The sequence below is a fragment of the Marmota monax genome, unplaced genomic scaffold (genome assembly GCF_021218885.2).
Source record: "Marmota monax isolate L192 unplaced genomic scaffold, Marmota_monax_Labrador192_F-V1.1 WCK01_AAM20220418_F8-fsc00008, whole genome shotgun sequence".
NCBI lineage: Eukaryota > Metazoa > Chordata > Mammalia > Rodentia > Sciuridae > Marmota > Marmota monax.
Window position 1 is genome coordinate 9,393,905 of NW_026694432.1, and position 22,234 is coordinate 9,416,138.

The 22,234-nt window shown below is 38.6% G+C and overlaps 1 protein-coding gene across 6 annotated transcripts in view; it reads right to left on the reverse strand.

Annotated features, from left to right (window-relative positions):
* Exo5 (exonuclease 5) overlaps nt 1–22,234 on the reverse strand; it is a 65,071-nt gene that overhangs the window by 5,378 nt on the left and 37,459 nt on the right. For 2 of the 6 annotated variants that reach the window (XR_009224307.1, XR_009224304.1), the window contains 2 exons: nt 14,025–14,110; nt 5,019–8,270 (listed from right to left, as the gene is read on the reverse strand). The exons of 1 other annotated variant lie outside the window; for it this stretch is intronic. The gene's annotated coding sequence lies outside the window, so the exon portion shown is untranslated. Of the gene's footprint in view, nt 1–5,018; nt 8,271–14,024; nt 14,111–15,425; nt 16,050–22,234 lie in introns of those variants that run through there. 3 more of the 6 variants (XR_009224308.1, XR_009224302.1, XR_009224303.1) reach the window with 2 other exon arrangements.

Genomic DNA, 22,234 nt, shown 5'->3' on the forward strand with positions numbered 1-22,234 from the left:
AAACATAAACAAGTGAAATAAAGGTGTTGTGTCCAATTACAACTAAAAAAATAAATATTAAAAAATACTTTTAAAAAGAAACTCACAGAGCAGAGATGTTTCCTCCATTTTAGGGAGCTCAGTGCTAATAGGGGAAGCCCAGGGTGCCATGGAAAACATGGGAGGGTGCCCATGCTAGACTTGGTGGTGCAGGGAAGAGAGAAAGAGACTTCTTGGGGGACTTCTAAAAGAAGAATGGGAGCTAAAGAGATGGAGTTGTTATGGCGGTGACATCCAGGGAAAAGAAACAACACTGAAGATGACTCAGTGGCAAGTGAGAGCAATGGAGGCTTAACTGAATTTCCAAATTCATTATGAGGGGTGTTTTAGGAAGTTTCTGGCAATAGATATAGCTATCTATAAACCAGTCCTTGGTTTATACCAAAAGGATTTAAAATCAGCATACTACAGTGACACAGCCACAGCTATGTTTTTAGCTGCCCAACTCACAGTAGCTAAAGTATGGAACCAACCTAAGTGTCCTTCAACAGATGAATGGATAAAGAAAATGTGGTATAGGGCTGGAGTTGTGGCTCAGCGATAGAGTACTTGCCTGGCATGTGTGACCCTGGGTTCAATCCTCAGTAACACATATAAATGAATAAATAAAATAAAAGATCCATTGACAATTTAAAAACATTTTATAAAAGAAAATGTGGTGTGTGTGTGTGTGTGTATAATGGAATATTACTTAGCCTTACTAAGAATGATATTATGGCATTTGCCAGTAAATGGATGAAGCTGGAGAATACCAAGCTAAGTGAAATAAGCCAATCCCAAAAAACCAAAGGCCAAATGTTTTCTCTGTTATGCAGATGCTAATTCACAATGGAGCGAAATGGGGTGGCACTAGGGAAGAACAGAGTTACTTTGGAATAGACAGGTAGAGGGGAGTGAAGGGAGGGGAAGTTTAGAGGGTAGGAAAGATAATAGAATGAACCTGACATTATTGCCCTATGTACTGACACGACACAGGACTAAACCAGTCAGGGTCACTCTAGGAGAACTGGGTTGATCCAAAATAATGACACACAGACAGAGAAATACCTTTTTCTTTGGGTTCTGTGATGGCCCCTCTGAGCCAGCTCCCACAACGGAGGCAAGGCAGGCAAGAAAAGAGAGAGAGCATGCCTAGAACCTGGTTTTATTGGAGAGAAGCCATCCAAATGAGGCCAGGAGTCAGGTTTCAGGGGGTTGAATCTAGCTTCAAGGTGTCTAGCAGGTCAGCAGGTTGACTGACATCTTGGAAGGCCATGCCCATCTCATGTGCTGTGTGGGGATCAAAGGCAGGGCAAGCCAAAGGGACACAACGCTCACAGCCCAGACAGAGCAGCACCATCAGTCCAGTCTGCTTTGTGCACTCAAAATGCTCACACACACAGCCCATAGCTGGTTCGCCACACACACAAGCTCCAGTCCAGAGTGGCTCCCGACAATGTACATATGTGACTACATGACTAGTGTGATTCTACATCATGTACAACCAGAAGAATGAGAAATTATATTCCATTTATGTATGATGTCAGAGTGCATTCCACTGTCGTGTATAACTAATTAAAACAAATTTTAAAAATTACAAAAAAAGAAGAAAAACAGGATTTGACTTTATATTTAAAAAAAATAAATTGGAATTCATGTAAAAATTTTTGTGCATCAAAAGGCACTACTATCAATAGGGGCTGGGATTGTGGCTCAGTGGTAGAGCGCTTGCCTAGCATGTGTGAGGGTTCGATTCTCAGCACCACATACAAATAAATAAAATAAAGATCCATGGACAACTAAACAATATTTAAAAAATACTTTTTTTAAAAAAAAAAAAGGCACTATCAATAAAAAGGCAACCCATGGGATAAAAGAATATATTTGCAAGTCATATATCTGATAAGGGATTAATATCCACATTATATAGGGAACTCCTAAAACCCCACAATAACAGTAATCTAATTTAAAAATGGGCAAAATATTTAAATAGGAGCTTCTCTGAAGAAGTTATATAAGTGACTAATAAGCAGATAAAAATGTGCTCAACATCAGTAATATTTAGGAATATGCAAATCAAAACTAGAATGTTCGGGGCATGGTGGTGCATGCCTATAATCCCAGCAGCTTGGAAGGCTGAGACAGGAGGATAGTTGAGTTTAGAGCCAGCCTCTGCAATTTAGCGAGGCTCTAAGCAACTCAGTGAGACCCTGTCTCTAAAATTCAAAAAAGGCCTAGGGATATGGTTCAGTGGTTTAGTGCCCTAGAGTTCAATCCCCGGTACCAAAAAAACAAACCTACAATGAGATAGTAACTCACTCCCATTAGAATGGGTACCATTAAAAATTGGAAAATAAAGCCAGATGCCAAGGTGCAGACCTATAGTGCCAGTTACTCTGGAGGATGAGGCAGGAAGATCACAAGTCTGAGGCCAGACTTGGCAACTTAGCAAGATCCTGTCTCAAAAAAAATTAAAAATGGCTGAGGATATAGTTGAGCAATAAAGCACCCCTGAGTTCAATCCTCAGTACCACAAAAAACAATAATAATAGTACAAGTAACATGCTAATGTATTCGTTTTTTACATTGCATCTGATTATTGCTTAACAGAGATTCTTAGCTAAGAAATTTCTGAGTCAATCAGCATAAATATTTTGAAGACTTTGGATACTTTTTCCAAGCTGTATTCTGGAAAGGATGCTGGCAGAGAATGCAGAGGAAATGTAACTCACTGAAACACATTTATAAGAAAACAAGAGAGACTAAAATAATAAGCTCTAAACACGCAACTCAAGGAGACAGGAAAGTATGACAAATATAAAAGAAGTAGTAAGTTATAATAAAGATCTAAAAATTAAAATAAAAATAACATCTAGAAAGAAGCACAATGTCCTAATTAGGAATAACATAAACAAATTCATAGATACATGGCAGGACACTTTTCTGCTTTTGAGGGTTTTGCAAAATAAAGATAAGAGAATAATCTTTTTTTTTTTTTTGCTTTGTTTTTGTAAGGGATAATCTTAAAACTGGTCATACAGAAAAGACAGACTATTAATAGGGCTAATAACAGACTCTTTTTCATTTTTTTGGTGCTGTACATTAAAACCAGGGCCCCCTCACTTGTTAAGCATGCTTTTTATCACTGAACTATACCCCAACCCCTAGATTTTTCAAAAGCAGCATTTAGAGGCTAAGGAATCACTGAGGAAAAATAAATCTGAATTTAGAATTCTATACCCAGTTATAACACAAGAGTAAAGGAGAGAGACAAGCCTCATGCAGTAGTGCATGCCTGTAACTGTAATCCCAGCGGCTCAGGAGACAGAGGCAGGAGGATTGTGAGTTCAAAGCCAGCCTCCGCAATAGTGAGATGCTAAACAACTCAGTGAGACCCTGTCTCTAAATAAAATACAAATTAGGCCTGGGGATGTGGCTCAGTGGTTCAGGGCCCCAAGTTCAATCCCCAGTACCAAAAAAAAAAAAAAAAAAAGAAGAAGAAAGAAAAGAAAAGAAATACAGAAATAAAGAATTTATTACTCTCAGACTTGTTGAAAAATTTTTAAGTATTTATAAAAAATTTTAAAAAATTTTTTGTTATACATGGACACGATATCTTTATTTTGTTTATTATTTATTTTTATGTGGTGCTGAGGCTCGAACCCAGTGCCTCACATGTACGAGACAAGTGCTCTGCGACTGAGCCACAACCCCAGTCGGGATAATTTATTTTATTTATACGCAAAATACTTTTATAAGGCTTACTGTGTACCAGGCCCTATTTTATATATATTTATTCATTTGATCCTTTTTGTTGCTGTTTGTTTGGGGTTTTGTTTTGTTTTTGTTTGTTTGTTTGATTTTTTTTGATCCATAATAACCTAATGAAGTAAATAATATGATTGTCCCTCTTTCACAAATGGAGAAACCAAGACACAAAGAAATGAATTAATCTGCTCAAGGGCACACATAGAGGGTGACAGAGCTAGATATCACACCAAGGCCATCTGGCTGCAGAATTGGTGCTTTTACCACTACATAAGCTGTCTCTGCTCCAGGAGGCCAAAGACATTAAACTCAGAAGGAAAAAGGAAATGTAAAAACCGGTAGTAAGAAACTGTCAAATGTGTAGATTAATCCAAACTTGCACTGGCTATTTACAACATTAATAATAATGACAAATTTGGGATCACATTAAAAATGTGACAAAATTAAACCCATAACATAGAACATGGGAGAAAGAAAACTAGAGTCTTTGTTAAATTATAGTCTTTTTTAAAAATTTTTTAGTTGTAGATAGACACAATTATCTTTAATTAATTAATTTATTTATTTTACATGGTGCTGAGGATTGAACCTAGTGCCTCACGCATTTGACGAAAGCATTCAACCACTGAACTACAACTCCAGCCCCTATGGTCTTTGTTAAATTATATATGCTAACATAAATCAAAGAGAGAAAATTGACTACTAATTCTGTAGAGGAAATGGAGAATAAATAAAACACAATCCAACAGAAGAAAAGAAAGGAGAGAAAAGGAATCCCCCCACCTAATTCAACATATTTCATTCAAGGAATTTGACAAGCTGATCCTATAGTTTGTCTGAAAGAATAAAAGGCTTTAAGTAGCCACAACAATTTCTACAGAGCTGTAATAGTCAAAAATGTGTCATTATCACAAGTTTATAAGAATCTGTTAAAAATCTCTATGACAGAAGTTAAAATCAATAAACTAATTCTAAAGCTTCAGCACTAAAAATCTAATAATGTGAGCTGAGGTTGTGGCTCAATAGTAGAGCGCTCACCTACCACATGCGAGGCCCTGGGTTCGATCATTAGCACCACATAAAAATAAATAAATAAAATAAACGTATTGTGTTCAACTACAACTATATATCTATATCTATCTATATATATATCTACACATACATATATATATTTTAAAAATCTAATAATGTGATGTTCAATGAAAAAAGGAAATGGTAATCATAATGCAATATAATTGATGTAAACATTTTTAATACTAGGACATCCACATAATCAAAATACAAAACCCACAGGACAATACACAGCAATTCAGGAAATGTGGCTGCCTCCCAGCAGAGCTAGCGGAAGAAACAGGCCATGAGGCTTTAGCAGCATCTGTTGTTTTATTCCTTGACAACAACAAAGATTTGAAATTCACATGGCAAAAAAAAATTGGGGAGAGTCACCAGGGATTGAACTCAGAGGCACTCGACCACTAAGCCACATCCCCAGCCCTGTTTTTAATTTTATTTAGAGACAGGGTCTCACTGAGTTGCTTAGTGCCTTGCTTGCGTTGAGGCTGCCTTTGAACTCTTTTTGAAAAATATATATTTTTAAATTTTTTAGTTATAGATGGACACAATATCTTTGTTTATTTTTATGTGGTGCTAAGGATCAAACCCAGTTCCTCACATGTGCAAGGCAAGTACTCTGCCACTAAGCCACAACCCCAGTCCTGGCTTTGAACTCTAGATCTGTCCTGTCTCAGCCTCCCAAGCCACTGGGATTACAGGCATGCACCACTGTGCCCAGCTTCATATGGCAAAATTTTTAACAATCTCAATAGCGAGGAAAGGGTTGTCTATTGTATTTCCTAATTTTTTCTGTATGTCTAAAATATTTTATGCTATCAAAATAATTTAAATTATTTTTTTAATCTAAAAATGGAGAGAATCAAAGACAAAGAAAGAGATGGAGAAAGAAGAGAGCAGAGTAGAAATCCTCAGAGTCGAGAGAACCTTACTAAGCCCATTCCACAGCATCTGAGTGCCATCCTGCAGACACCAACCCTCTTTCCCAACTTGGCCCAAACATTCCTGGACAGCTCAACTGGCACAGTCCTCCTAAAGAGCCCACTGCATTTTTTTAAAAACAGGTGTCCATTCCCCAGAAATGACAGCTCAGAGGAGATGCCTGTTTTTAGGTGAAAGATGTGGTGGAAATGTTGATGCTTTCTCTCTTCACAGACTTAGTGATGAGACTCCATCACTGATTCCTTCCGAATGTTACCCATTACTCCACTACCCAAGGTTTTCTCTCTTCAGCACTGGGTCCCCAGGCTCTGATCCCTGATTTTTATGCCACCTGAAGTGGGCCAGCCATATTACTGTCTTCATACCTTTATGTCCCACTCAAGGGACAACAGTTCCCCTTGATTAGGGCCACTTGGGAAACACTGGAGCATGAGCTGCCTTCCCAGGCCCTCACAGCAGCTCCTCTATTTCTGGTGCCACTTGGACCTGATGTCAGTGGAGTCCTTCTCTATCAATCTGTTTTAGTCAGCCTTTTTGCTGCTGTGATTAAAAGACCTGGCCAGCACAATTGTGGAGGAGGAAAAGTTTGAGGACTCACAGTTTCAGAGGTCACAATTCATAGAAAGCCAGTTCCATCCCTTGGTACTCCAGATGAGGCAGAACATCATAGAGGAAGGAGAATGTAGTAGAGGGAAGTAGCTCATATGATAATCAGGAAGCAGAGAGAGACTCCACTCACCAGATTCAAATATATACTCCAAAGCCATGCTCCCAATGTTCCACCTCCTCTAGCCACCTCCCAACTGCCTTCAATTACCACTCAATTAATCCCACCAGGTGATCAATTCACTGATTGCATTAAGGCTCTTATAACCCAATCATTTCTCCCCTAAACCTTCTTGCATTGTCTCATACGTGAGCTTTTGGGGGACACCTCACATCCAAACCATAACATCATCACAGACCTCCAAGGGCAGCCCTGTGGGGGGGGGTCTATACATTTGAAGAAGCCTGTAAGCTTTCTTCTCCCTGCCCTGCCACTCAGTTCTCAGAAGCTGATTCTTCTCCCTTTCCTTTTCCTTTCGATTTGCTTTCCTCTTGTCTAATCTCCTTCCTTAGACCCCGCCTTAGACTCTTTCTCTAACTAATTCTTCCGTAGACATTTATCCTAAAGATGCCTTATTTGGTGAAGTTGCCTGGTGACATGACGCACATAAAGACACCAGATTAGGGTCAGTAGGCTTTTAGCCTGAAAGCGCCCCTTTGCTAGGCCCTTTCCAGAAGGAAGACTTTGTTAGTCACTGGTCCTGGATAACCTGTTTGATGAGTCTGACTTGTCTTTTAGGATGCAATGTAAAACAAAATAGCCACACCTGGCTGACTCAAACTATGTCAACGTGGTCAGTACAGACACATAAATTCACTTAGGTTATTCACAGGATCTTTTCTTCTATGGTAATTAGTTATACTTTCTAACTTAGGAGTTTTGACTAACATTTTATAATTTACACAGTTTGAAGGATTGTGTTGAAGATGAGGTATTTTAAAGTTATAACACTGATCAATAATTTGAATATATATCTTTGATTAAGGTCATTGCTCAGTTCTTCAGGTTAACAGGACTTCTGACCTGCAGGGACAAACTCATAATGAAATCCGTGATCGGATGGAATCTTTACTACATAACAGATGTTTTGAGAAGATTTCATCGTGGACTCTGAAGCCCTTGCCACACATACCACATGAACAGGGGTTTTCTCACTCATGGGTTCTCATTGAGCAATGAGAAGTGTCTACTCTGTGCCAGTCACCGTTAGGAGCTGGGGATGCAGGTGAGAAAAGCACACATAGCTTCATTCTTGTGGAATGCACAGGTTTGTGGGAGACACAGACTTTCTGGTAGAGGGGACACTACATGCTCCATGTTCTTACCACAGTCTCCCTACTTGTGGGTTTTCCTCCTGTGTGGAAGTGGGTCGTTGTGAAGACTTGAACTTACTTCTCAGTCCTTCCACCTGTGTGGACTCTCATGGACAAGAAGACTCTTGTATAACTGAAGATTTCATCTCAAGCAGGGTTTGTAAGTGTTTTTCTTGGGTAAAGTCTTTGATAAACTCAGGGATCTGTGCTCTGGCTGAAAGCCTTTCCACACTGTCACGTGGCAGGCCCTCTTCAGTTTCTTCCATGAGACTGTTAGGGTGAGAGCTCTGCTGAAGTCCTTGCCACTCTCCTCCAACCAATGGCTTCACTCAAAGAGCATGAAGGTCTGTGTTTCAGGAGTTCCACTTCAAACAGCCTCCCTCGTGTAGGCTCTTAAACACACACAGAGTTCTGTGTTCTGACAGAAGCCCTGCCACACCCGGCACATTGTGGGTACAGCTTCTCTCCAGCATGGATTCGTTGATGACAGTGGAGAGCTGTGCTCCGGCAGAAGCCCTGACCATCACAGGCACAATCCTAGAGGTTCTTCCCTGTGAGGAGAGGGAAAGCTCAGAGCATGAGAAAGTGATGACTGAAGTGAGAAATACGACTGTCAAATTAAAAGTCTGCATGGAGGCTACAGGCAATAGCGTGTCAGACTGGAGAACACAGAAAATCACATCGGTCACTACAGATCAACCTGAAGAAGCCCACCAGGACTTCAGGGAAAGGGATTTGAAGATGAAATTATGAAAAAACATTAAATCATGAAGAACAAATCTAGAAGAACTTACATACATGTAAAGTATCCTGAAGAACAGAAGTAGTAAAGAAGAAATCATGAAAATGTACTTAATCTGGAAGAGAATTTGATTCTTTAGATTGAAAGTATTAGCCCAGGGTTGGGGTTGTGGCTCAGCGGTAGAGAGCTTTCCTACCATGCATGAGATACTGATTCAATCCTCAGCACCACATAAAAATAAAATAAAGATATTGTGTCCACATATAACTAAAAACAAATATTTTTTAAAAAGAAAAGAAAGTATTAGCCTAGCACCAGAATGTACAAAAAAAAAAAATGAAGTAACATCTCCATGTATCTGGATGAAATTTCTTAATTTTCAAGGATCAAGAAAACAGGTTACTTTCTGGGAAAGAGAATAAGAGTGGAATGATCTCTCTGCCACATCAAAGGAGAGAAGACAATGCTACACTGTCTCCAGAGTCCCAAGGAAAGACTGAATTAAGCATCTTAGTATCTTTGTTCCTTTTATTGTTAATTTTTCCTTTTATTGTTAACTTTCCTTTTATTGCTAATTTTAGGAACCCTAAGAAAATATAATTATGGCAGCTAATGGGTGCTGAGGCCTATGTTAGAGTCTTTCCATGTGTTAGTTACCTCATGCAGTGTGGGAGACCAATCTCGCAAGTGACTGAGTCCACTCCCCTGCTAAGCAGTGTGGCGTCCTGCAGTGGTCACGGTCACGGTCACGGTCACACTGCCAGACAGCCCTGGTCTTCTAGGGTTCCAGTGACTGTGTCTTCATGTAGGGGCGTGTTTCTCCACATCCCCTGGGATCCAATCACCTCACCTTCCTTGCAACCCTGCCCCCCTTGACCTTCATTGGACGAGATTTCCCAAGAATTCTGAGTCCCCTAATAAAAGTCCACTCCAAAGTGTAATTGCTCTCTCTTGCCAGCCTCTCGTGTAGTTCTCGTTCTCCCATTGGAGAGCTTGAGGCCGAGGGCCGAGGGCCGAGGAGCCGTCCCGGAGGTTGGTTTAAAGATAAATTGTGTGTCTGTGTTTTATTTCTAAAGCCTTGAGAATTTCCCCTGAGTGACCAAACAGTTAAGTCTTCTGTGCTGGACATGGATGATAATACAGTCTTTGCAACACCCTAAGGAGGTGATTATTCCCACCATACATTCGAAGAGCTAAAGGAACCAACCCAGATCATAAAACCACTTTTCACCTGAGTCTGAAGGCAGGCAGGTGTGTGTAAGGTCTGTGGCCTGGGACGAACCCCTGCCTGCCATTTTTTGGGGGTGGGACTTGAACCTGCACGCAGCCTTCCTTGTGTCCTAATGCCTGCTGTTAGCCCAGACTGAGTGCACTGAGGTTTTGGAGATCTGTCAGGTTTTTCCAGCTTCTTAAGCAAACTATTCTATACCCACCTGATGATCCTCCTCTTTGAGGGAGCACTATAAAAGCAGGGGTTTTTAAGCAAAAGTCAGACAATCATGCCATACTGAACTAGAGGAGTCATCAGATGAGGAGTTGGACTGGCCCCATTGAACGTAGAACACCGTAGCTGCACAGTAGAGTGCTCTCCTGATGTCTGTGGCCCACACAGCCCCAGCAGTCCAATTGCTCTCTTTGTTAGTACCCTACAGCACGTATTCCTTTCCTGTCTGACAGTTGCAACACATCAGGTGTTAATAGTGGCCTTGCATCTCCTCTGCCACAGTGAGAACCTTGAGGATAGGGATGTCATTTTTCATTTTTGTATTTTGACACATAATGTACTCTAATTTGGGTCAGTACAGAATCTCATTCTCCTATTCTGTTCTTGTCCTCAAGACTTTGGGGTCAGTTTCATGGAAACTGCTCTGCCTGCTTACCCTCTTGTAGGTAGCCAGTGGGCTAGCCCTGGCATTCTCATTGTGCTGCCTTTCAGGGCAGGAGCACAGGTACAGAGTGCTAGCTGGTGTCATTCTGCTTGGCTAGTTAATAAGTGCTCTGCTGGCTGTTAAGTAAGTTTAGAGTCGTGAATATCCACATTGACTGATGCCTCTTATCAGGACAATGAAGGAAGCAATCTAAAAACCTTTGCCAAGAAAGACTCAAGGGCATGACTTTCCACCATGTGCCACAGGCTCAGCAGATGTTTTCAGGAGGGATTTCTTCTAGGCCCCTATTCAGAGCTTGCCTCCTTGCTGGAAGACAGAGGATGGGATGAATTAAGAATCTTAAACCTAAACTAATGATTTCCCTCCAAGGGCAATCAGATTACAAAAAAGAAATAAGAATTTTAGCCAAACCCAAAATGTCAAAATATAAACTCATAAAAAGTACAACAGCTAAGCTATGGAACCAACCCAGGTGCCCTTCAACAGATAAATGGGTAAAGAAAATGTGACTTATATTTGCAATGGAATATTATTCAGCCATAAAGAAAAATGATTATGATATTTGCCAGCAAATGGATGGACCTGGAGACTATCATGCTAAGTGAAATAAGCCAGTCTGAAATAACCAAAGGGCAAATGTTCTCTCTGATATAAAGAAGCTAACACACAATAAGGAGGAGGGAGAGAAGAATAGAAGTTCATTGGATTGAACAAAGGGGAATAAAAAGAAGAGGATGGGAATAGGAAAGACAGTAGAGTGAATCAGACATAACTTTTCTGTGTTCATATGAATACATGACCAGTGTAACTCCACATCATGAACAACCACAAGAATGAGTAGTTATACTCCATGTATGTATAATATGTCAAAATACACTCTACTGTCATGTATACCTAAAAAGAACAAATTTTTTAAAAGAATGGGAGATTAGTTTAAATTTTGATACATCTATGTGCAGGATATGATGTATTTAACTGAACTTGTCTTTCAGCACAGGTTGGAAACTAGAATCAACAGCTGAGTTTCTCTAGTGCCTGCATTATAAGAAGAGCCAAAGATAACTTGGGGCCAGACAACCCCTCCATTTCCAGGATTTATTTGTCTGAACCAAACTGGCCTCCCTATCCTAAGCCATCATCCTAAGCCATCATCCTGCTCTGCCAACCAACTTTCTCATGGAAGTAGAAAATTGTTTGGATGGGAGGGAGGTTGAGGATGGGCATCACCAGAAGATCTTTTGATTCAGGCAGAGCGCTTGTTATCTACTTTGCAATGAAAGTTTGAAAATGCTTCTGGCAGATTTATTTTTTTTAAAAACCACAAGATCAAATGAGAAACATTATGATTATTCTTACGTTTATTGTAGCTAGTGATGTGTACATTGGCACGATCCTGCCACTTTATTTGTTTTCTATTTACCATGCCTTTTTGTGGCATTAGTTTTCCTTTTCTGTTTTCCATTGTATTTACATTTTCTTTATTCCCTTTCTTTCACTCTAGTGATTTGTGATGATCTATTTCTTTCAGTGATTAGCCAACAACTTTTAGCACATATTCTCAACACAGTATAAAATTAATGTCTCCATCCTTTCCCAGGATTAACCCTGATTTATCCCACTTTTTCAAGGTTACTATCTAGTATATTCATGTTATTTCCAGCCTTCTCCCAAATTAATTTATTATTTAAATCACTGGCATTCAATGTATGTTTACAATTCATACATCAATGTTCCTTGCATTCTGTTCTTTTCTCCTCCCCCGCTCCTCCTCTTCTTCCTTTTTTTCTTTTTTTGGTACCAGGGATTGGACCCAGGGGCACTCAACCACTGAGCCACATCCCCATCCTTTTTTCTTATATTTTATTTTGAGACAGGTTCTAAGTTGCTTGCCTCACTAACTTGCTGAGACTGGCTTTGAACTACAGATCCTCCTGCCTCAGCCTCCCAATTCGCTGGGATTATAGGCATGCCCACCTTGCCCACTGCTCTTTTCTTCCTAAACAAAGTTTTCCAATAAAGGTCTGGGAACGGTAAATTGAAGGGATTCAGCAGCTGCCTAAGGGCCACACATAGAGTTTAAGAAAACCAGCCTTGGGGGCTGGGGTGTAGGTCAGTAGAAGAAATTGCCTAGCATGTATGAGGTACTGGGTTCGATCCTCAGCACCAAATAAGCAGATTTTCTTTAAGTGGCTAAACAAAGTTTACAACTTGGAATGGATTTGAGGCAAATTGTGCCATAAGCAGATTTTCTTTAAATGGCTAAACAAACTTTACAACTTGGATCCAAATAAAAATAAATAAAATAAAGGTATTAAAAAAGGAAGAAGAAAGAAACCTAGCCCTAAGCCCAGAAGGAGATTTCTAACACAGCAGCTGCCCCAAGAGTAGGAGAGTGAGGCAGACAGCAACAGAGAGCCCCGGGAAACATTTGGTCCCTGAGGACATGTGTTGCAAGGACCTTCTGGGCATCCTGGCCCCCAACTTTTGGAGTCATCAAACACAAAGGTTTGTTCTTTCTGGGAGAAAGCCAGGCTTGTAGCAGAGAAGTATATCTAATAAAATTCTTTCCTAAAACATCATCCCAAACCCTCCCTACTTATGGAAGAGTATAGACAAAATGGCTGTGTATGGGATAATAAAAGGTGAGTAAAGAAAAATAAAGAGATTGTATTTTAGTGTGTTCCTGATAAATATAACTTGTGTTACATGCTTATGTAAAACCTTATTTTATATAGAGGTATGAAGAGATGAATGATAAAGGGAAACTGAAGTATTAGTAATGGTTTTCTCAGAAAAAATAAGATTTCAGATGATACTTTCTTCATTAAAAAAAAATTTATATACAGTTGCCCCTCAGTATCCATGGAGGATTGGTCCCAGGGACCCCGAAGATATCAAAATCAGCAATGCTCAAGTCACTTTTATAATAAAACGGCATAGTATTTGCATATAGCCCACACACTTCCTCCAGTATACTTTGAATCATTTCTAGGTTATTTATAATACCTAAGACAATATAAATGCTTTGGAAATAGTTGTGTTGTATTACTTAGGGAATAATAAGAAGAAAAACATCTTACACATTCAATACAAACACAACCCATTTTCTTGACTGTTTCTGACCTGGAATTTTGTTTGAATCCGTGGATGCAGAACCCTTTCATATGGAGGTCCAACTGTGCATATCTTTTAATAAGCAGTTCTTTTATAAATATAAAAAAGAAACTTTCATATTGGAAAAATCAATCTGTGAGTATAAATACTTTTTTTAAAAGGAAAGAGTGGCATCTAGAGTGTTTCAGTTAAAAGCGGGGAAAAAATAAAAGTAAAAATATCCCAAATAACATATCATAGAGGGAAGGGGGTATGAAGGAGGATACCCTGCTTAACATTACACATGACTATTTCAGATGTTTTTGACGACTAAACAAAGACACAGACTTCAAATAAAGAAAAATAAGCTTCTGGAGATCTAAGAACATGTTTGAACTGAATGTAAATAACATTTTGGTTTTATTCTTAAAAATCATGTTGTAGATTTGAGGATATGCAAGGAAAGAATGAAATCAATAGTGGAAAGTCCACCATGCGGCCTGCGCAATGGTTTCATTAATGAGGTTCTTGGCATAAAGTTAGCTAGAAGAGATCAAAATAAAACACACAGACTCAGTTACCTTATTTCTATTGCCAGGTCTGAGACGGCTCCCCTCTCTGGCTCCAACCTCTAACCGCCCAGCAGGGCAGCAAGGATTACTCAGGGCTAGCAGGAGAGAGAGAGAGTGAACACGACAGGGAGTAGCCTTTTATTGGGGAACAAGAAATTCAGGGGATAATTCCATCCAATGAAGGTTGAGGGGGGACTGCACTCCAAGGTCAGGGTCAGTGATTGGGCCCCCGGGGTCAGTGGTCAGTCACACCCCCACACTGACGGGTTCTCTCATCAGGAAAGGGCCGGGAAAATTCCGACACAGCCAGAAGCCTCAGACCCTTAACGGGAGCCACCCAGTCACGTGTCAGGATGGCTTCCCACAGGAAAGCTCTCTGCAGAACAATATACATATATGTCCAGTACTAGAATACTAAATGTCAAAGACATCTGGAAATGTGAGAAAACAATTTTATTAAGTAGGTGTGAAGTACATAGATGGGAATTCATTGTACGTTCCTCTTTACCTTTTTTGTATGTTTGAAATTTTCTATAATCTTAAGCAAAAAGAAAAAAAAAGAAAAGAAAGAAAACCAACCCCTAAAACTGAGTAACTGCCTGTTAAATCAGTAACAAATGTTCAAAGAAGCAATTCAAATAACAGTACAGAAAAGACAATTTTGGTCCTGTAGTTTCTTTCCTCACTGCTCCTACATCTCAGAAACTCCACACTGTACTTCAGACCAGAGGAAGAGGGTACCCTTCATAAAGTGACATACTCCATTGTTGCCTGTGTAGTGTCAGATATGTTTGTCAGATATGTTGTGTACCACAGGGTAGCAATGTGTCTGATGATCAACTCTAACCACTGGAAATAAGATGCTTTGAGTCTTATTTATATTATAATTATAAAAAGATTTAAGTGCCTATAAAAAAAGTGTTTATTCATCATAGGGAGTTTAACTCACTTGCAGTTAATAATATTAGTATTACCAATAATACTAACTGGTATACTTTTATTTTTTCTGCCTTTATTTTTACTATTTACCTTGCCTTTTTAAATGCAACTTTCACTTTTCCTGCTGTCAGATTTCATGCTTTGTTTCAAACTTGCAGTTGCACATTTTATTTTTATGTAAATTTTTACATTTTTATTTATAAAGCCTAAACTTTATCTCGATCCTTTTTTAAAAAAATATATTTTTGTTTTTAGTTTTAAGTGGATATAATACCTTTATTTTTATGTGGTGCTGAGGATCAAACCTAGTGCCTCACACACGCTAGGCAAGCACTCTACTGCTGAGCCACAACCCCAGCCTCTATCTCAATCCTATTCCAGAACATTAGGACTCATAAACTCAGATATCTGCTTTCCACTTTTTGTTTCTATTATAGTTTTTGTATTTGATTCTTAAAAATTTGTATGTAATCAGAAAAAATAAAGTTTTATTGGAAAAATGACAATCTATCATCCACATATAAATAAAAGAATATTTTTAGCAATCTTTCTATAGGGTAAAAGAAAAAAGTCTCAAGGTATAACATTTTCTTAGAGGTGGGAAAAACCTAGAACTTGATTAATATGGATGTTTCATCAACAAAGGCAAATAGAGAATTTTGGAAATCCAAGATGATTGGATGGAACTTAGCATAAAGTTTTGATTTTTTTCTGTCTTAAACTTATGCCTTAATGAGTTTTGACTTTATTTTTTCTTGACAAAATCTTGTAGAGATTAAGAGAATGAGATTAGTGACAGAAACTCTTTAGGTGGCAGTTTATATTTGTCTAGAACTGCAAATACATTTTAACTTATTGTACTGTATTTCTTTTTCCACCTGAGAAAGGAGACAAACTAATTTATGAAATGCAGATTACCCTATTACAAATTCCATGACTCTTAATTTGCAGTGAGCTGGAACAGACAGACCATTGCATGATCCTTGCCACCTTGACCTACACAGCTGTCCTTTCACAGGATTCTTACACCAGGCTGGGAACAATGGATTCTCTACCCCTCCTCCTGTTGTCTATGGAGTTTCTCAGATGAGGGACCTGAATAGAGAAGAATAGAATAGATTGGACAGGAATGGTAAGCACTAGGAAGGACGAAATGTGGGCTTCATATAGGACATAAGGGAAAACTGTTGAGCTGAGAAAAGGCAACTCCTTCCTATAACTATAAATATCCTGATTGAGAGGCTGGGGCTGTAGCTCAGCAGTAGCACACTTGCCTGGCATGTTGTGAGGCACTGGATTTGATTCTCAGCACCAAATATAAATAAATAAAATAAAGGTCTAACAACAACTGAAAAAGTACTTAAAAAAAAAAAACCTTGGTTGCCCTGAGTGGTTGACAAATTGATTCTGAAGACAATTCCAAAAAAAGAAGGTTCCAAAAACTTAGAATTATTTCCTAAGTGAAATTAGCACATATATTTCTAAAATAACTTAGAGACAAAATTTAATTTAGAGCTTTTAGTGTGCTTGATCAAAAAAGTACTATAATTCATTTATAGTCATTATATTACCTTTAAAAATGGTTAATGAAAGAAAACCAATGCAGTGAGGTGTAACTGAGCTTAAACTTAAAAGGAAAGGCCTGATTTCTGAATTTAGGTTGAAGTTGAGTTTTTATCATCATTCAATAAAAGGCATAAAAGTTTTCTTGACATTTTCAAGGAATATTGTGGAGAACAGAGTAAGAAGAACTTCAGTTTAAATGAGGGTTAATTTAATCCTTTGAAGGAAATATGTAGAATGTAAAAATGCCATAGTCCAACATGAAACTGAAGCAGAAAAACATATTCTATTCAAACACTTTGATTAATGATGCCTGTGCTGGCCATATGGAAAATTCCTGGCACCTCTAGGAGATAAACCTGTTATTGACTCCTTAAGAAAACAACAAAACCCCCAAAACTCTCACCCCTCAAATTGCAAAATATCATAACATCCTAATTTATTAAAATTAAATATAGGGGGGCTGGAGTTGTAGTTCAGTGGTAGAGCATTTGCCTGGCACGTGTGGGGGACTGGGTTCAATTCTCAGTACCACATTAAAAAAAATAAACAAAAAATAAAGATATTTTTAAAAATTAAATATAAATGAGTGGCTGGGGTTGTAGCTCAGTGGTACAGCACTTGCCTAGTATGTGTGAGGAACTGGGTTCAATCTTCAGTAACACATAAAAATAAATAAAATAAAGGAAGCAGTGTGAAGAAAAGACAAGAAATGACCCACCCCCCAGACCAACCAAAGCCAAGCGCCACTGTATCCACTGCCTGCATCCTGCAGCCTTCACCACTATGCCCAAGAGAAAGGCTGACAAGGATGCTAAAGGAGATAAAGTCAAGGTGGCGGAGGAACCACAGAGAAGATATGCAAGGTTGTCTGCTAAACTTACTCCTCCAAAGCCAAAGCCCAAGCCTAAAAAGGATCCTGCACAGAAGGGAGAGAAGGTACCAAAGGTAAAAAGAAAAAAACTGATGATGGCAAGGATAATAACCCTGCAGAAAATGGAGATGCCAAAACAGACCAAGCACAGAAGCTGAAGGTGCTGGAGGTGCCAAGGAAGTGTGTGCATTTTTTTATAACTGTAGGCTTCTGGTATAGTTTCAAATACTATTTTTTAATCAAATTTTTATAAAAATGCAGAAAATTTTTTTAAAGCTATGTTAGCACACAGAACACTTCATTGTTGTTTTGGTGGGAAGGAGCATACGTCACTAGCAGAATGTCTCCGAAGCTGGACTGCTGTTGGGGGGAACACCTTTCCCTGACAGTTTTGAGAGACTTCCTTTTGGCTCCCACGAGGAGGTGTTCCCTGACATTGGTACACATAGCCACCTTGGCACAAATGCCTTGTGGTGTGAAAAATCTCAAAGTCATCTTTTATGCCCTCCTCTTCCTCTCTGCCATCAGCATAGACTTAATTCCCTAAACTCAGACATGTTGGGACCTGACTCCCAACAATTGGTTTTACCAGTGTGTGGGGCAATCTGGACTTTCCAGTGACATCACTGAGATAGAGAGCAGCAGTTCCTTTTCTAAATTGTGGATCTTCAAATTTTTGCCATTTTCATTTCATTTTCTGAAAGTCAGGGCCAGCTCATGGAACAATTATTAAACAACATGCTAAATGTGAAATGTCAACCCTTTCTCTAAACTCTCCCTATTCAGAGCATCAAAAGAAGACTTCATTGGGTTTTATGCTAGCTTTCTGATTTGGGGAGTCCATCCAAGAAGGGAGTTTGAAAGTTGTTGTATACTGTTAACAATTGTCTGCCCATGTCCTACCTGAAATACCATGATTGTTTATGACAGGAATCTTTCATAAAGCTGGATACAGTTTGGCTTGGGAAAAAAATAGATATATAAAAGTATGTATCCATCTATAACTAAAAAATTTTTAAAATAATTAAATACAGATGATACTCCAAGTTAAAGCTCTTTGAGCTTACAAAATATACCAATGAAAAAGGAGAGAGATTTGAAGTACAAATGTTTTATTTACATACTGAAATATTTCTTTTTCTGAACTGAAAACTTATTATAATACAGACCACAAGTGCTGTTTCTCTCTTCAATTAGTACCATGTTAAATGTTATTTTTTGTTTTGATGTTCACATAAATAGGAAAACATCTTCATAAGAAGTCTTCACTTCTATAATTAACCAAAGGGAAATTCAGTAACACTGCCATGCTCATTAAAAGTGCCAGCAAATGCCAGGTGAAGTAGCACAATCCTGCGATCCCAGCTACTCCTTGAAGCTAAGGGAAGAGGATTGAAAGTTTGAAGCCAGGCTGGGCAACTGAGAAAGACATTGCTTCAAAATAAAAAATTTTTAAAATGACTCAGGATTTAGTTCAGTGGTAGAGTGCCTACTAGTGTTTACAAGGCCCTGGGTTCAGTTTCCAATAATGGAATAAAAAAAAAGTGCCAGTAAATGGATGGAAATATTGCTGAAATTCATACTACATATTATAATACTGTTTCCCAGTTAATTGATTATGCACATGTCATTAGGATTGGAAGAAAAAAAAAATCACGATTTTATTTAAACTTCTTTTTGCGATAGGGTCTCACTGTGTTGCCTTCTCTAGTCCTCCCACCTCAGCCTCCCAAGTGCTGGAATCACAGGTGCCACTGTGCCATTGTTATAGAAAAATTTTTAATGGAAACAAATTAATGTGAAAGTATATATCTTAAACTCCCACTTGCAAAATTATGTTATAAAAATTAAAAATCAGAAATGGTAAATGCAATTTTCATTGATTCCTGGATACTTTTTATTTTTCAAGCTCTGTGCTCTATTATGTGCAATTCAATCCTTTTTGTGATTTTTGTTCTGAAAAAAAAAGTATTATCACTGCCAAAGCATGTGTGGTACTGATTATTTTCTATGGGAACCTACTCTTTAGCATTCATTCAAACTGAGGACTTCTTACCATGAATTCTCTGCTGTTTACTAAGATTTATCTAATATTTAAGTACTCCTCACATTTATAAAGTGAATGTTATGTATGGATTTTCTGATGTACAATAAGATTTGACTTCTGGGAAAATGCTTTCCCACATTTGTTACATTCATAGGGCTTCTCTCCTGTGTGAGTTATTTGGTGTCTAAGGAGATGAGATTTCTTGTTGAAGGCTTTGCCACATTCAACACATCCATAAGGTTTCTCTCCTGTATGAATTCTTCGATGTGTAACAAGCACAGATGTGTTGCCAAAAGCTTTACCACACACAATACATCGGTATGGTTTCTCTCCTGTATGAAATCTAGAATGTTTATGAAGGGATGAGCTATACCTGATAGTTTTCCCACATTCCTTACATTCAAAAGAGTTCTTAAATGTATGTGATTTCACATGTTGATTGAAGGAGGAGCTCCACATAAACATTTTCTCGCACTGACTGCACTCATAAGGTTTCTCTCCGGTGTGAGGTCTCCGGTGGACCATAAGCTGGGCTTTACGTACAAAAGCATTCCCATAGTCACTGCACACAAAGGGTCTCTCTCCATTATGAATTTTCTGATGCGTTGCAAGGTGTGCCTTACTGCTATAGGCTTTCCCACAGGTGTTGCACTCAAAGGGGTTTTTTCTTCTAGGATTTTTTTCATGCCTAATGAAATGAAGTTTCTTTTTGAAGGTTTTTCTACATTCACTGAATTCATAAGAGTTTTCTCTAAGTCTAAATCAGGTTGCAAGCTCTTCTCATACATTTTACTTTTATATGATTTTATTCTTTTAAGATTAAGATTTGTGTTCATATCATAATGGTAGAGTCTCTCCATAGTCAGAATTTTACTGAACGTGAACAAAACTGACTTCAAAAAATTGTCCTTGCTGTCCTGATACTTCTCTGGTTCATCAAATGGGCAGTCAGCTTCTAAAAAGGAGGAGAGTAAAACATTCCTACTTATTTTCTCCCTCCAACATGTTATAGGGAGAGAAGCATCTATAGTTTCAAATCTAGTCTCTCATTCTGCCTTGCTCTTCCTGAGCTTTAAGAACAAAACTGATAATAAAGAAATTGGGAACAGATGGCTTACCTTGTGACCTGTGGAAAGACAGTAAAATGGGCATAAGGAACAAGCAGAGTACAAAGGAAATCAAAAGGCTGTTGGACAAGGGTTCAGGGTTAGGTCACAGAATGGGGAGACTCCACTGGGGAGCTCTGATTAATGGATAGGGTCACAAGGCCACTAGCAGACAAGAGTGTTAAGGGAAAATATCAGAGAACAGACTAGGTTTGGAAGAGGCAGATAAGACAGCAGAGTGCTCTCTACCTAATTCTTCGATTGCTCTGATAGGATAGTTCCCTATTTCTCTTTTACATCTCTTTTTTCTCTTAATCATCTGGCACAAGGTCAATTTCCTTTAGAGATATTCTTCTATCTCAGGCCTCTAGCTCCATCTAAGCCATAGCTGAAGCACTCCTGTAGACAGAGTTTCAAATCTACCTCTGACTGGGACTCATCTTACATGTACCTGTAAGCCTAGGAGTACAAATGTCTAGCAGGCCATCGATAAACAAGTCATCCTTAGCCCAGCCATAGATTCTATTTTCTGTCATTTTTATATATGACAAATATATATATTTGTACTGGACAAGGACTGTTTTCGATCCTCTTTCAATCTGCTTAACCAACTAGTCTTCTGAAAGCACTTTGCTCTCATGAGTCACATTTTCTCACTTCTACCCTTAAAAACCTATAAATCCCAAATCTGATGTTCCATTAAAAAAAAAAAAAAACTGAGAAGAGTGAACTAATTCCCACTCTGGAGTTTCCTTTCAGTGGACTGTTAGTGTAGTACAACACCTCTAACTTCTTGCTCTGTGCCTTAACCTCTGTGTTCATATCATAATGATATGTGGAGCTGGACTAGGTGAAGGGCTACGGCCACTGGTACACACTTCATTGTGGAGTAATGGGGATTTGGTTCCTTTTCTTTTCTTTCTACTTAAACCAATGGGAAACAGCATCCTAGGTTACCTCTATAAAAAATAACCAACTAAAATACTCAGTGTAATCAACCTGGTAAACAATCTTACTATGCAAGATAAGAATTCACTGGTGGGATCTAAGCATGCATTTTACTAGTCCTCAAGGATCTTCTATTCCATTGAGTCTGGACTCCTAAACACAGATACTCTTAAACTTACAATGAGGGGAAGGGGTTATATCCTAATAAAACCATAGTAAATTGAAAATATTATGAAGGTGAAAATGCATTTAACACACCTACCAAACATGCTAACTTAGCAACACAGTACACTGTAGAGTACTGGTCATTTACCCTCGTGATCATGTGGCTAGTTGGGAACTGTGGCTCACTATTGCTGTCCAGCACCTTGACAGAGTACCACACATAACTGGCCCAGGACAAAATTTTAAGTATAGTTTCTACTAAATGTGTATCACTTTGGCACCACTGTAAATTCAAAATTCATTAAGTTGAGTCTATGACTACAGCCTTTTGCTCATGTTCCTTCCTTACCTACTTGCCCTCTCTTCTCTCCTCTCATTATATCTAGAACTTAGATATTCTTCAGGGAGGAACTACTGTTCCATAATCACAAAAGGAGACTTCTCCAGTCTTTGTATATTTTAAACTTTAAGTTCCATTTTCTTTGGATGTCTAAGAGAGTCACTGCTGCACTAATGACCTTAATAATTAACAAGAATAAAACTGCAATGTTAATGTGTACTCCACAAATGTTTCACA